Below are 12,646 nucleotides of genomic sequence, written 5' to 3' on the forward strand. Positions count from 1 at the left end.
TACTCGTTTTCGCCCAACGTGGGGCTCGAACCCACGACCCTGAGATTAAGAGTCTCATGCTCTACCGACTGAGCTAGCCGGGCTCCCTCCTTAAGACAGTATGCAGACCAATCCCTTTTTGTGAAGAAAATCAAATCCTGGATATTCCTCTACTCTTGTTTTGCAAGGAAAGCCTGATTTATACATCCTTCAGAGGACAGAGTGTCAAAAGAAATAAGAGAAAATGAAAATGGAAGTTGTGAGAACTTCATTTTGAGATTGCATAAGAATTCAAATTCCTCTCACATGCTAAAGAATACCTGAACCCTTTTGATTAAACCACTTTAGTTGTTATAATGAGACCATATTTGAAAGCCATCTGCGATTTTTCTGTTCTTACTCTGCAATGACCATGGGCAATGACAAGTTAAAAATAAAATGTATGCAAATTTTATAATGGAGAATGCGGGAATCGATCCCGCTACCTCTCGCATGCTAAGCGAGCGTTTTACTATTTGAGCTAATTCCCCTGTGTGTTTAATCTGCATAACATGAAAAAAGTAACCTTACTGCGTTCCACACTTTATTTGAAGTCCAATTGCCCATAATAGTGTTCAGTTCACTCCTAACTTATGCCTTACCTCCACTTATGGGATGTTTTACAGTTCAGGTTGGCCTGTTTACTACTCGAATATGAGTGATATTGCGCTGTGTTCATCTAGACTCATACCCTAGCTAATCTTGAAGTTAAATTTCCCACCAATGAGAAACCAAGGGAGATACCATTTCTGATAGTTATTGCATGTCTAATGCAAGAATATTCACCAGATTATGAGAGTCAATGCAATAATCCAGCAAAAATTACTCATTTTTGCCCAATGTGGGGCTCAAACCCACGACCCTGAGATTAAGAGTCTCATGCTCTACCGACTGAGCTAGCCGGGATTCCCACTTCAAGATCGTATGCAGACTAATCATTTTTTATGAAGGAAATCCATTCCTGGACAATTTTTGGGAGTTATTGCAGGTCTAATGCAAGATTAATCTCCATATTATGAGAGTCAATGCAATATTCAGGAAAAAATTACTCGTTTTCACCCAACGTGGGGCTCTAACCCACGACCCTGAGATTAAGAGTCTCATGCTCTACCGACTGAGCTAGCCGGGCTCCCTCCTTAAGACAGTATGCAGACCAATCCCTTTTTGTGAAAAAAATCAAATCCTGGATATTCCTCTACTCTTGTTTTGCAAGGAAAGCCAGATTTATACATCCTTCAGAGGACAGAGTGTCAAAAAAATAAGAGAAAATGAAAATGGAAGTTGTGAGAACTTCATTTTGAGATTGCATAAGAATTCAAATTCCTCTCACATGCTAAAGAATACCTGAACCCTTTTGATTAAACCACTTTAGTTGTTATAATGAGACCATATTTGAAAGCCATCTGTGATTTTTCTGTTCTTACTCTGCAATGACCATGGGCAATGACAAGTTAAAAATAAAATGTATGCAAATTTCATAATGGAGAATGCGGGCATCGATCCCGCTACCTCTTGCATGCTAAGCGAGCGCTCTACCATTTGAGCTAATTCCCCTGTGTGTTTAATCTGCATAACATGAAAAAAGTAACCTTACTGCCTTCCGCACTTTATTTGAAGTCCAATTGCCCATAACAGTGTTAAGTTCACTCCTAACTTATGCCTTACCTCCACTATGGGATGTTTTACAGTTCAGGTTGGCCTGTTTACTACTCGAATATGAGTGATATTGCGGTGTGTTTATCTAGACTCATACCCCAGCTAATCTTGAAGTTAAATTTCCCACCACTGAGAAACCAAGGGAGATACCATTTCTGATAGTTATTGCATGTCTAATGTGAGAATATTCACCAGATTATGAGAGTCAATGCAATAATCCAGCAAAAATTACTCATTTTCGCCCAACGTGGGGCTCGAACCCATGATCCTGAGATTAAGAGTCTCATGCTCTACCGACTGAGCTAGCCGGGCTCCCTCCTTAAGACAGTATGCAGACCAATCCCTTTTTGTGAAGAAAATAAAATCCTGGATATTCCTCTACTCTTGTTTTGCATGGAAAGCCAGATTTATACATCCTTCAGAGGACAGAGTGTCAAAAAAAATAAGAGAAAATGAAAATGGAAGTTGTGAGAACTTCATTTCGAGATTGCATAACAATTCAAATTCCTCTCACATGCTAAAGAATACCTGAACCCTTTTGATTAAACCACTTTAGTTGTTATAATGAGACCATATTAAAAAGCCATCTGTGATTTTTCTGTTCTTACTCTGCAATGACCTTGGCAATGACAAGTTAAAAATAAAATGTATGCAAATTTTATAATGGAGAATGCGGGCATCGATCCCGCTACCTCTCGCATGCTAAGCGAGCGCTTTACTATTTGAGCTAATGCCCCTGTGTGTTTAATCTGCATAACATGAAAAAAGTAACCTTACTGCGTTCCACACTTTATTTGAAGTCCAATTGCCCATAACAGTGTTCAGTTCACTCCTAACTTATGCCTTACCTCCACTTATGGGATGTTTTACAGTTCAGGTTGGCCTGTTTACTACTCGAATATGAGTGATATTGCGGTGTGTTCATCTAGACTCATACCCTACCTAATCTTGAAGTTAAATTTCCCACCAATGAGAAACCAAGGGAGATGCGATTTCTGATAGTTATTGCATGTCTAATGCAAGAATATTCACCAGATTATGAGAGTCAATGCAATAATCCAGCAAAAATTACTCATTTTCGCCCTACGTGGGGCTCGAACCCACGACCCTGAGATTAAGAGTCTCATGCTCTACCGACTGAGCTAGCCGGGCTCCCACTGCAAGATGGTATGCAGACTAATCATTTTTTATGAAGGAAATCCATTCCTGGACAATTTTTGGGAGTTATTGCAGGTCTAATGCAAGATTAATCTCCATATTATGAGAGTCAATGCAATATTCAGGCAAAAATTACTCGTTTTCGCCCAACGTGGGGCTCGAACCCACGACCCTGAGATTAAGAGTCTCATGCTCTACCGACTGAGCTAGCCGGGCTCCCTCCTTAAGACAGTATGCAGACCAATCCCTTTTTGTGAAGAAAATCAAATCCTGGATATTCCTCTACTCTTGTTTTGCAAGGAAAGCCTGATTTATACATCCTTCAGAGGACAGAGTGTCAAAAGAAATAAGAGAAAATGAAAATGGAAGTTGTGAGAACTTCATTTTGAGATTGCATAAGAATTCAAATTCCTCTCACATGCTAAAGAATACCTGAACCCTTTTGATTAAACCACTTTAGTTGTTATAATGAGACCATATTTGAAAGCCATCTGCGATTTTTCTGTTCTTACTCTGCAATGACCATGGGCAATGACAAGTTAAAAATAAAATGTATGCAAATTTTATAATGGAGAATGCGGGAATCGATCCCGCTACCTCTCGCATGCTAAGCGAGCGTTTTACTATTTGAGCTAATTCCCCTGTGTGTTTAATCTGCATAACATGAAAAAAGTAACCTTACTGCGTTCCACACTTTATTTGAAGTCCAATTGCCCATAATAGTGTTCAGTTCACTCCTAACTTATGCCTTACCTCCACTTATGGGATGTTTTACAGTTCAGGTTGGCCTGTTTACTACTCGAATATGAGTGATATTGCGCTGTGTTCATCTAGACTCATACCCTAGCTAATCTTGAAGTTAAATTTCCCACCAATGAGAAACCAAGGGAGATACCATTTCTGATAGTTATTGCATGTCTAATGCAAGAATATTCACCAGATTATGAGAGTCAATGCAATAATCCAGCAAAAATTACTCATTTTTGCCCAATGTGGGGCTCAAACCCACGACCCTGAGATTAAGAGTCTCATGCTCTACCGACTGAGCTAGCCGGGATTCCCACTTCAAGATCGTATGCAGACTAATCATTTTTTATGAAGGAAATCCATTCCTGGACAATTTTTGGGAGTTATTGCAGGTCTAATGCAAGATTAATCTCCATATTATGAGAGTCAATGCAATATTCAGGAAAAAATTACTCGTTTTCGCCCAACGTGGGGCTCTAACCCACGACCCTGAGATTAAGAGTCTCATGCTCTACCGACCGAGCTAGCCGGGCTCCCTCCTTAAGACAGTATGCAGACCAATCCCTTTTTGTGAAAAAAATCAAATCCTGGATATTCCTCTACTCTTGTTTTGCAAGGAAAGCCAGATTTATACATCCTTCAGAGGACAGAGTGTCAATAAAAATAAGAGAAAATGAAAACGGAAGTTGTGAGAACTTCATTTTGAGATTGCATAAGAATTCAAATTCCTCTCACATGCTAAAGAATACCTGAACCCTTTTGATTAAACCACTTTAGTTGTTATAATGAGACCATATTAAAAAGCCATCTGTGATTTTTCTGTTCTTACTCTGCAATGACCTTGGCAATGACAAGTTAAAAATAAAATGTATGCAAATTTTATAATGGAGAATGCGGGCATCGATCCCGCTACCTCTCGCATGCTAAGCGAGCGCTTTACTATTTGAGCTAATTCCCCTGTGTGTTTAATCTGCATAACATGAAAAAAGTAACCTTACTGCGTTCCACACTTTATTTGAAGTCCAATTGCCCATAACAGTGTTCAGTTCACTCCTAACTTATGCCTTACCTCCACTTATGGGATGTTTTACAGTTCAGGTTGGCCTGTTTACTACTCGAATATGAGTGATATTGCGGTGTGTTCATCTAGACTCATACCCTACCTAATCTTGAAGTTAAATTTCCCACCAATGAGAAACCAAGGGAGATGCGATTTCTGATAGTTATTGCATGTCTAATGCAAGAATATTCACCAGATTATGAGAGTCAATGCAATAATCCAGCAAAAATTACTCATTTTCGCCCTACGTGGGGCTCGAACCCACGACCCTGAGATTAAGAGTCTCATGCTCTACCGACTGAGCTAGCCGGGCTCCCACTGCAAGGTGGTATGCAGACTAATCATTTTTTATGAAGGAAATCCATTCCTGGACAATTTTTGGGAGTTATTGCAGGTCTAATGCAAGATTAATCTCCATATTATGAGAGTCAATGCAATATTCAGGCAAAAATTACTCGTTTTCGCCCAACGTGGGGCTCGAACCCACGACCCTGAGATTAAGAGTCTCATGCTCTACCGACTGAGCTAGCCGGGGTCCCTCCTTAAGACAGTATGCAGACCAATCCCTTTTTGTGAAGAAAATCAAATCCTGGATATTCCTCTACTCTTGTTTTGCAAGGAAAGCCTGATTTATACATCCTTCAGAGGACAGAGTGTCAAAAAAAATAAGAGAAAATGAAAATGGAAGTTGTGAGAACTTCATTTTGAGATTGCATAAGAATTCAAATTCCTCTCACATGCTAAAGAATACCTGAACCCTTTTGATTAAACCACTTTAGTTGTTATAATGAGACCATATTTGAAAGCCATCTGTGATTTTTCTGTTCTTACTCTGCAATGACCTTGGCAATGACAAGTTAAAAATAAAATGTATGCAAATTTTATAATGGAGAATGCGGGCATCGATCCCGCTACCTCTCGCATGCTAAGCGAGCGCTTTACTATTTGAGCTAATTCCCCTGTGTGTTTAATCTGCATAACATGAAAAAAGTAACCTTACTGCGTTCCACACTTTATTTGAAGTCCAATTGCCCATAACAGTGTTCAGTTCACTCCTAACTTATGCCTTACCTCCACTTATGGGATGTTTTACAGTTCAGGTTGGCCTGTTTACTACTCGAATATGAGTGATATTGCGGTGTGTTCATCTAGACTCATACCCTACCTAATCTTGAAGTTAAATTTCCCACCAATGAGAAACCAAGGGAGATGCGATTTCTGATAGTTATTGCATGTCTAATGCAAGAATATTCACCAGATTATGAGAGTCAATGCAATAATCCAGCAAAAATTACTCATTTTCGCCCTACGTGGGGCTCGAACCCACGACCCTGAGATTAAGAGTCTCATGCTCTACCGACTGAGCTAGCCGGGCTCCCACTGCAAGATGGTATGCAGACTAATCATTTTTTATGAAGGAAATCCATTCCTGGACAATTTTTGGGAGTTATTGCAGGTCTAATGCAAGATTAATCTCCATATTATGAGAGTCAATGCAATATTCAGGCAAAAATTACTCGTTTTCGCCCAACGTGGGGCTCGAACCCACGACCCTGAGATTAAGAGTCTCATGCTCTACCGACTGAGCTAGCCGGGCTCCCTCCTTAAGACAGTATGCAGACCAATCCCTTTTTGTGAAGAAAATCAAATCCTGGATATTCCTCTACTCTTGTTTTGCAAGGAAAGCCTGATTTATACATCCTTCAGAGGACAGAGTGTCAAAAGAAATAAGAGAAAATGAAAATGGAAGTTGTGAGAACTTCATTTTGAGATTGCATAAGAATTCAAATTCCTCTCACATGCTAAAGAATACCTGAACCCTTTTGATTAAACCACTTTAGTTGTTATAATGAGACCATATTATAAAGCCATCTGCGATTTTTCTGTTCTTACTCTGCAATGACCATGGGCAATGACAAGTTAAAAATAAAATGTATGCAAATTTTATAATGGAGAATGCGGGAATCGATCCCGCTACCTCTCGCATGCTAAGCGAGCGTTTTACTATTTGAGCTAATTCCCCTGTGTGTTTAATCTGCATAACATGAAAAAAGTAACCTTACTGCGTTCCACACTTTATTTGAAGTCCAATTGCCCATAATAGTGTTCAGTTCACTCCTAACTTATGCCTTACCTCCACTTATGGGATGTTTTACAGTTCAGGTTGGCCTGTTTACTACTCGAATATGAGTGATATTGCGCTGTGTTCATCTAGACTCATACCCTAGCTAATCTTGAAGTTAAATTTCCCACCAATGAGAAACCAAGGGAGATACCATTTCTGATAGTTATTGCATGTCTAATGCAAGAATATTCACCAGATTATGAGAGTCAATGCAATAATCCAGCAAAAATTACTCATTTTTGCCCAATGTGGGGCTCAAACCCACGACCCTGAGATTAAGAGTCTCATGCTCTACCGACTGAGCTAGCCGGGATTCCCACTTCAAGATCGTATGCAGACTAATCATTTTTTATGAAGGAAATCCATTCCTGGACAATTTTTGGGAGTTATTGCAGGTCTAATGCAAGATTAATCTCCATATTATGAGAGTCAATGCAATATTCAGGAAAAAATTACTCGTTTTCGCCCAACGTGGGGCTCTAACCCACGACCCTGAGATTAAGAGTCTCATGCTCTACCGACCGAGCTAGCCGGGCTCCCTCCTTAAGACAGTATGCAGACCAATCCCTTTTTGTGAAAAAAATCAAATCCTGGATATTCCTCTACTCTTGTTTTGCAAGGAAAGCCAGATTTATACATCCTTCAGAGGACAGAGTGTCAATAAAAATAAGAGAAAATGAAAACGGAAGTTGTGAGAACTTCATTTTGAGATTGCATAAGAATTCAAATTCCTCTCACATGCTAAAGAATACCTGAACCCTTTTGATTAAACCACTTTAGTTGTTATAATGAGACCATATTAAAAAGCCATCTGTGATTTTTCTGTTCTTACTCTGCAATGACCTTGGCAATGACAAGTTAAAAATAAAATGTATGCAAATTTTATAATGGAGAATGCGGGCATCGATCCCGCTACCTCTCGCATGCTAAGCGAGCGCTTTACTATTTGAGCTAATTCCCCTGTGTGTTTAATCTGCATAACATGAAAAAAGTAACCTTACTGCGTTCCACACTTTATTTGAAGTCCAATTGCCCATAACAGTGTTCAGTTCACTCCTAACTTATGCCTTACCTCCACTTATGGGATGTTTTACAGTTCAGGTTGGCCTGTTTACTACTCGAATATGAGTGATATTGCGGTGTGTTCATCTAGACTCATACCCTACCTAATCTTGAAGTTAAATTTCCCACCAATGAGAAACCAAGGGAGATGCGATTTCTGATAGTTATTGCATGTCTAATGCAAGAATATTCACCAGATTATGAGAGTCAATGCAATAATCCAGCAAAAATTACTCATTTTCGCCCTACGTGGGGCTCGAACCCACGACCCTGAGATTAAGAGTCTCATGCTCTACCGACTGAGCTAGCCGGGCTCCCACTGCAAGGTGGTATGCAGACTAATCATTTTTTATGAAGGAAATCCATTCCTGGACAATTTTTGGGAGTTATTGCAGGTCTAATGCAAGATTAATCTCCATATTATGAGAGTCAATGCAATATTCAGGCAAAAATTACTCGTTTTCGCCCAACGTGGGGCTCGAACCCACGACCCTGAGATTAAGAGTCTCATGCTCTACCGACTGAGCTAGCCGGGGTCCCTCCTTAAGACAGTATGCAGACCAATCCCTTTTTGTGAAGAAAATCAAATCCTGGATATTCCTCTACTCTTGTTTTGCAAGGAAAGCCTGATTTATACATCCTTCAGAGGACAGAGTGTCAAAAAAAATAAGAGAAAATGAAAATGGAAGTTGTGAGAACTTCATTTTGAGATTGCATAAGAATTCAAATTCCTCTCACATGCTAAAGAATACCTGAACCCTTTTGATTAAACCACTTTAGTTGTTATAATGAGACCATATTTGAAAGCCATCTGTGATTTTTCTGTTCTTACTCTGCAATGACCATGGGCAATGATAAGTTAAAAATAAAATGTATGCAAATTTTATAATGGAGAATGCGGGAATCGATCCCGCTACCTCTCGCATGCTAAGCGAGCGTTTTACTATTTGAGCTAATTCCCCTGTGTGTTTAATCTGCATAACATGAAAAAAGTAACCTTACTGCGTTCCACACTTTATTTGAAGTCCAATTGCCCATAATAGTGTTCAGTTCACTCCTAACTTATGCCTTACCTCCACTATGGGATGTTTTACAGTTCAGGTTGGCCTGTTTACTACTCGAATATGAGTGATATTGCGGTGTGTTTATCTAGACTCATACCCCAGCTAATCTTGAAGTTAAATTTCCCACCACTGAGAAACCAAGGGAGATACCATTTCTGATAGTTATTGCATGTCTAATGTGAGAATATTCACCAGATTATGAGAGTCAATGCAATAATCCAGCAAAAATTACTCATTTTCGCCCAACGTGGGGCTCGAACCCATGATCCTGAGATTAAGAGTCTCATGCTCTACCGACTGAGCTAGCCGGGCTCCCTCCTTAAGACAGTATGCAGACCAATCCCTTTTTGTGAAGAAAATAAAATCCTGGATATTCCTCTACTCTTGTTTTGCATGGAAAGCCAGATTTATACATCCTTCAGAGGACAGAGTGTCAAAAAAAATAAGAGAAAATGAAAATGGAAGTTGTGAGAACTTCATTTCGAGATTGCATAACAATTCAAATTCCTCTCACATGCTAAAGAATACCTGAACCCTTTTGATTAAACCACTTTAGTTGTTATAATGAGACCATATTAAAAAGCCATCTGTGATTTTTCTGTTCTTACTCTGCAATGACCTTGGCAATGACAAGTTAAAAATAAAATGTATGCAAATTTTATAATGGAGAATGCGGGCATCGATCCCGCTACCTCTCGCATGCTAAGCGAGCGCTTTACTATTTGAGCTAATTCCCCTGTGTGTTTAATCTGCATAACATGAAAAAAGTAACCTTACTGCGTTCCACACTTTATTTGAAGTCCAATTGCCCATAACAGTGTTCAGTTCACTCCTAACTTATGCCTTACCTCCACTTATGGGATGTTTTACAGTTCAGGTTGGCCTGTTTACTACTCGAATATGAGTGATATTGCGGTGTGTTCATCTAGACTCATACCCTACCTAATCTTGAAGTTAAATTTCCCACCAATGAGAAACCAAGGGAGATGCGATTTCTGATAGTTATTGCATGTCTAATGCAAGAATATTCACCAGATTATGAGAGTCAATGCAATAATCCAGCAAAAATTACTCATTTTCGCCCTACGTGGGGCTCGAACCCACGACCCTGAGATTAAGAGTCTCATGCTCTACCGACTGAGCTAGCCGGGCTCCCACTGCAAGATGGTATGCAGACTAATCATTTTTTATGAAGGAAATCCATTCCTGGACAATTTTTGGGAGTTATTGCAGGTCTAATGCAAGATTAATCTCCATATTATGAGAGTCAATGCAATATTCAGGCAAAAATTACTCGTTTTCACCCAACGTGGGGCTCGAACCCACGACCCTGAGATTAAGAGTCTCATGCTCTACCGACTGAGCTAGCCGGGCTCCCTCCTTAAGACAGTATGCAGACCAATCCCTTTTTGTGAAGAAAATCAAATCCTGGATATTCCTCTACTCTTGTTTTGCAAGGAAAGCCTGATTTATACATCCTTCAGAGGACAGAGTGTCAAAAGAAATAAGAGAAAATGAAAATGGAAGTTGTGAGAACTTCATTTTGAGATTGCATAAGAATTCAAATTCCTCTCACATGCTAAAGAATACCTGAACCCTTTTGATTAAACCACTTTAGTTGTTATAATGAGACCATATTTGAAAGCCATCTGCGATTTTTCTGTTCTTACTCTGCAATGACCATGGGCAATGACAAGTTAAAAATAAAATGTATGCAAATTTTATAATGGAGAATGCGGGAATCGATCCCGCTACCTCTCGCATGCTAAGCGAGCGTTTTACTATTTGAGCTAATTCCCCTGTGTGTTTAATCTGCATAACATGAAAAAAGTAACCTTACTGCGTTCCACACTTTATTTGAAGTCCAATTGCCCATAATAGTGTTCAGTTCACTCCTAACTTATGCCTTACCTCCACTTATGGGATGTTTTACAGTTCAGGTTGGCCTGTTTACTACTCGAATATGAGTGATATTGCGCTGTGTTCATCTAGACTCATACCCTAGCTAATCTTGAAGTTAAATTTCCCACCAATGAGAAACCAAGGGAGATACCATTTCTGATAGTTATTGCATGTCTAATGCAAGAATATTCACCAGATTATGAGAGTCAATGCAATAATCCAGCAAAAATTACTCATTTTTGCCCAATGTGGGGCTCAAACCCACGACCCTGAGATTAAGAGTCTCATGCTCAACCGACTGAGCTAGCCGGGATTCCCACTTCAAGATGGTATGCAGACTAATCATTTTTTATGAAGGAAATCCATTCCTGGACAATTTTTGGGAGTTATTGCAGGTCTAATGCAAGATTAATCTCCATATTATGAGAGTCAATGCAATATTCAGGAAAAAATTACTCGTTTTCGCCCAACGTGGGGCTCTAACCCACGACCCTGAGATTAAGAGTCTCATGCTCTACCGACCGAGCTAGCCGGGCTCCCTCCTTAAGACAGTATGCAGACCAATCCCTTTTTGTGAAAAAAATCAAATCCTGGATATTCCTCTACTCTTGTTTTGCAAGGAAAGCCAGATTTATACATCCTTCAGAGGACAGAGTGTCAATAAAAATAAGAGAAAATGAAAACGGAAGTTGTGAGAACTTCATTTTGAGATTGCATAAGAATTCAAATTCCTCTCACATGCTAAAGAATACCTGAACCCTTTTGATTAAACCACTTTAGTTGTTATAATGAGACCATATTAAAAAGCCATCTGTGATTTTTCTGTTCTTACTCTGCAATGACCTTGGCAATGACAAGTTAAAAATAAAATGTATGCAAATTTTATAATGGAGAATGCGGGCATCGATCCCGCTACCTCTCGCATGCTAAGCGAGCGCTTTACTATTTGAGCTAATTCCCCTGTGTGTTTAATCTGCATAACATGAAAAAAGTAACCTTACTGCGTTCCACACTTTATTTGAAGTCCAATTGCCCATAACAGTGTTCAGTTCACTCCTAACTTATGCCTTACCTCCACTTATGGGATGTTTTACAGTTCAGGTTGGCCTGTTTACTACTCGAATATGAGTGATATTGCGGTGTGTTCATCTAGACTCATACCCTACCTAATCTTGAAGTTAAATTTCCCACCAATGAGAAACCAAGGGAGATGCGATTTCTGATAGTTATTGCATGTCTAATGCAAGAATATTCACCAGATTATGAGAGTCAATGCAATAATCCAGCAAAAATTACTCATTTTCGCCCTACGTGGGGCTCGAACCCACGACCCTGAGATTAAGAGTCTCATGCTCTACCGACTGAGCTAGCCGGGCTCCCACTGCAAGGTGGTATGCAGACTAATCATTTTTTATGAAGGAAATCCATTCCTGGACAATTTTTGGGAGTTATTGCAGGTCTAATGCAAGATTAATCTCCATATTATGAGAGTCAATGCAATATTCAGGCAAAAATTACTCGTTTTCGCCCAACGTGGGGCTCGAACCCACGACCCTGAGATTAAGAGTCTCATGCTCTACCGACTGAGCTAGCCGGGGTCCCTCCTTAAGACAGTATGCAGACCAATCCCTTTTTGTGAAGAAAATCAAATCCTGGATATTCCTCTACTCTTGTTTTGCAAGGAAAGCCTGATTTATACATCCTTCAGAGGACAGAGTGTCAAAAAAAATAAGAGAAAATGAAAATGGAAGTTGTGAGAACTTCATTTTGAGATTGCATAAGAATTCAAATTCCTCTCACATGCTAAAGAATACCTGAACCCTTTTGATTAAACCACTTTAGTTGTTATAATGA

At 39.6% G+C, this 12,646-nt stretch overlaps 3 non-coding genes across 3 annotated transcripts; all 3 read right to left on the reverse strand.

Annotated features, from left to right (window-relative positions):
• Positions 1-10: 10 nt before the first annotated feature.
• On the reverse strand, positions 11-83 carry TRNAK-CUU (transfer RNA lysine (anticodon CUU)). Its single transcript has one exon. It is a non-coding gene; the product is annotated as a tRNA-Lys (tRNA).
• Positions 84-2,975: 2,892 nt separating this feature from the next.
• TRNAK-CUU (transfer RNA lysine (anticodon CUU)) lies at positions 2,976-3,048 on the reverse strand. Its single transcript has one exon. It is a non-coding gene; the product is annotated as a tRNA-Lys (tRNA).
• A 3,115-nt stretch (positions 3,049-6,163) lies between these two features.
• Positions 6,164-6,236, reverse strand: TRNAK-CUU (transfer RNA lysine (anticodon CUU)). The gene has a single exon. It is a non-coding gene; the product is annotated as a tRNA-Lys (tRNA).
• Between the last annotated feature and the right edge of the window lie 6,410 nt (positions 6,237-12,646).

This window comes from Lissotriton vulgaris, chromosome 1_1 (genome assembly GCF_964263255.1).
Source record: "Lissotriton vulgaris chromosome 1_1, aLisVul1.2, whole genome shotgun sequence".
In the NCBI taxonomy this organism is placed as follows: domain Eukaryota; kingdom Metazoa; phylum Chordata; class Amphibia; order Caudata; family Salamandridae; genus Lissotriton; species Lissotriton vulgaris.